Source organism: Euphorbia lathyris, chromosome 4 (assembly GCF_963576675.1).
Source record: "Euphorbia lathyris chromosome 4, ddEupLath1.1, whole genome shotgun sequence".
Classification (NCBI taxonomy): Eukaryota; Viridiplantae; Streptophyta; class Magnoliopsida; order Malpighiales; family Euphorbiaceae; genus Euphorbia; species Euphorbia lathyris.
The window spans coordinates 70,944,570-70,948,668 of NC_088913.1; the positions used below are offsets into that span (position 1 = coordinate 70,944,570).

A 4,099-nucleotide genomic window follows, 5' to 3' on the forward strand; every position below is an offset into this window, starting at 1 on the left:
ACATTGAGCCTCTTGATTTTTTTTAATGTCACATTAAGCTTTTGTTTGTCAATTTGGTTAGTAGTGAATATCTAATTTAGTTTAAAAAAAGTGTTATTAAGTTCATCTGTATTTCAAAATTATATTTTTTACATCTCGAAATAAGGTTTGACATTTAATAAACCACATTACGTACACATATTAAAAATTGTTTCGGACTATTAAAAATAAAAATTTCTAGCGCATGTGAAATGAATAACACTGTTAATCGAGTTTTATATTCAAAACTAACTTTTATGATCATCATGAGCATAATGTGTCCAAATAAAATATCAAGGGCTTAATGCATAAAAAAACGAAAGATTAGGGAGGTCTCATAATGCTTTTTGCATAATTAAAATAATATTGGACCAAGCGGACGCATACAAGAAAAAATGAGTTTTTTTTTTATGAAAGGGAAAGAGAAAGTAGGTGGCAATGCAGCGAGGTTTCCAGAAACCGCATGGATCTGAACCTACGAAAACAGAAAATCACCGAACTATTTAGGGATGGGAAAATTTTATTCCCGGATTCTAAATTTGGGTGGCGTGGAAGTTACTATCCCGAAATGTTAAATCCCCAACCCACAAAAAAAACATCATACAAATCCTAAAAAACATCTTCACAAGAATCCTCTATGTATATATTATAAAGGTATATAATTTATTAGTCCCCATCTTTTTACCTAAGGGTATTTCATGGCTCTATTCATTTTAAACTCAATTTTGTCTTCACCTATTCTCAAAACTACTTTTCTTTCCGGTACATCTACTAATGTACGTCCCGTATTCATAAACGGTCTAGCAAAAATTAGTGGACAATTAACCTCATATGCAAAGTCTAGTATAACAAAGTCGGTAGGAAAAATGAACTTATCAACTTTAACTAAAACATCCTCTATCATACCATATGGTTTCTTAGTGGTTTGATCCGCTAATTGCAAAACCATATTAGTACATTTAATATCTTCTTCTAGACCTACTTTTTTTAATATAGATAATGACAACTTGGGAATTCAATATCTCACAATTTACACGGGATGGTGAAACATCCAGGGTCTTTTAGCTTAGTCTGCAAATTACTTGACACGATTGAACTACAATCTTCGGTTAACACTATGGATGAAATTCCTTCCCAACTTATTTTCTTAGAAATTAAATCTTTTAAAAACTTATCATAGTTAGGAATTTACGTTATCGCATCCATAAACGTTAGATTAATGTGCAAATTTTTCAGTTTGTCTAAAAATATTAAAAGTTATTTGTCATAGTCATTATTTCGAACTTTATGTGGAAAAGGTGGTTTTGGTGAAATGTTTTTGCATCAACATCAATAGGTGAACTCTTCGAATGTGCATTCACTTCTGAGGATTTTGTTGTCAAATCACTTCCCTGTAAAATGTTAGTAGAATTTTCGGGCATTTCCGGACCTAAATAGTGTTTTCCCGACCGAAGAGTTATAGCCTTAACTTGCTCTTTAGGATTTTCTTCCGTATGGCTAAGAAGACTTCCCTCTTTTCGGGATGGAATTGATTTAGCAATTTGTCCAATTTGTACTTCCAAATTATGGATGCTAGATGAATGGTTCTTAATTAATTGATCAAATTTGTTCCCAATTAGTTTAAAACCATCATCGTGGTTGTTAATTTTACCACTGATAGCATCTATAAATTTATCGGTTTTAGAAGATAATGTGCCAGTAGTGTCTCTTGATTGATTTTGACAATTATTAGTTCGACATTGATTGGTACCAGTATTGTTATTCTCTTTCCAACTAAAGTTAGGGTTATACCTCCATCCGGGATTATAAGTATTTGAATAAGGGTTATTGATTTGATTTTGTCCTTGGACAAAATTTACCTGTTCTACCTCATCCGCACCACTATAATCCATATCAACTGGGATATGGTTTCCATTAATGTCACACGGTGTCATAAACTTGTCAATTTTGTGCGAAAGCGCAGAAAATTGGGCTTATAACATCGCGATAGGGTCAAGATTAACTATACCTTTAACTGGTGATGAATTCGAGGATGATGGTTTTGGAGCAACAGGTGTGTGTCCTCGTTCGATAGGACCACATGCTACTGTTAATTGTTATTCCCTCTAAAAGTTCTTTCGCTTCAGCAGATGTCTTGTTCATAAATAACCCTCCCAATATAGCATCTAATGAACCTCTGGTTGTGGGATTTATTCCATTATAGAATGTTTGCATCAAAAGTTCATCGGGCAAATGGTGATGTGGGCATAAGCGTTGAAGTTCTTTGAAACGTTCACATGCTTCATACAAGGTTTCATTTTCATGTTATGTGAATGATGTCACAGAGAACACTTTTTAATAAAAAACTTATTTAAACTTGGATTTGATTCACTTCTTTTAGGTTTAACTAGAAAATCGTTTATTTGTTTTGTTTGGATGGAAATAAATTGATGTGACTTAGAATGCAATTCTGTCAGTAGTTTTAATTACATTTACAGGAACTTTAAGTTTAAGAATAAGAAGTATACGAAACTCGCTTGCATAAAGCAAGAAAGCAACTATAACTTTGACTAGATTATGATTATGTAATAATTTATCATTTAACGCAATTAACGGGCTTCGAACTGTAGACAATCTTTCTACGGTCGGAACAGATCGCTAAGTTAATCAAATTGGTGTTTTATGATAAGTCGAGCTATCGATCATATCATCCATAAATTCTAATCCTTTTAAGTGTTCAACAAAGTTTCCTTAGAAATATATTTTATGTAAAAGGTTTTATTGAAAACACAAGTTTATTATTTTGAAGAAGATTTTGTCAGAACAGACTTCAGAATAACAACAGTAACCATAAATTGAATAGAAAAGATATATTATTAATGAACTGTGAATCATCACAAGTTAACAGAGAAGAAGAAACATGGATAGCATTTTAACTAATTTGAGTTCCGGATTGTCAATCCTTTCCTCAAACTTCGTAGGTTTGTCAGACCCTGGGGCGCTTCAGCCGCTAATTCTTCTCGCTAAATCCTCGAAATAGAGATCACTGAATCCACTATCAGAATGTAAACTTGTCTTCGAACAATTCTTAAATTTAAACTAAATGAAACTATGTTTGTAACTAAACTAATGAACAACTTATGTACAACAAGTTTGCTTTTTACATAAATGAAAAACTAAATCTAACTCTTCAACTCTCTTCTGAATCAGAGTTTCTTCAACAAAATATCCAACTCTTGTTTTTGGAAATGAATGCTCTATTTATAATTGCTGAAGGGTCTTGTTTGAAGTATCATGTCCGCTGGTGAAGAGTTGTTTCTATTCGGACGAACAGACGCATTGTTTGGATTAAAACATGTGAAATCAGTGATGTAACTTCGTTGTTTCTACCAAGATTATTGAAATCTCGGTCGCGGTATGGGGTTGAGGGAGAATGTTGAATGAATGCACGTTTTCAAGTCTGAAACACACGTGTCGCGATCGAGATATTGGGAATCTCGGTCGTGATAGGGACTTTTGTCTTTGTTCGTGATCATTTCCCAACTCTTCGCTTTGGTCTTCTGAATTGTACGTGCTTTTTAGCTTATAAATGTCATTTCTCTCTCATTTTAGCTCCTATTTGGATTTTACCAAATAATTAAGTACCTTACATAATAGAAACAAATATAGGCATAAAAGTATTCTAAATGAATATAATTAGCACGATTTCAATACAAAACTGACGTAATTATTGATGATATTTTAGGTATATTTTGGGCTTATCACCTGTGGGGTTACTTAATCGATTAAACAAAAGTTTGAGGAATTTCTTATAGACGAGATGTACAGATAAACGAAAACTGATCACAGTTCCGTGGAGTATTTGTTGCAGTAATAGTGAGGCCAGAGGGCTGGGAGTGAAAGATTTAAGGAAATTCAACCAAAGCACTGCTTGGAAAGATGAGCTGGGAGCTCGTTTAGGGCTCTAACCCGGCCATCAATTTACTGAAATCGCGCTTCATTATGATGTCGGGGCTTCCAAAGGCTAACATTGCACCATCATAGGTTTGGTCCTCCTACAAGTTTGTTTACAATCAAATCAGGGCTCAAACGCAATGGTGGA

General features: G+C 33.6%; 1 non-coding gene across 1 annotated transcript; it reads left to right on the forward strand.

Moving 5' to 3' along the window:
• The first annotated feature begins 2,248 nt into the window (after window positions 1–2,248).
• LOC136228275 (small nucleolar RNA R71) lies at window positions 2,249–2,352 on the forward strand. The gene has a single exon (XR_010688603.1). It is a non-coding gene; the product is annotated as a small nucleolar RNA R71 (small nucleolar RNA).
• The last annotated feature ends 1,747 nt before the right edge of the window (window positions 2,353–4,099 follow it).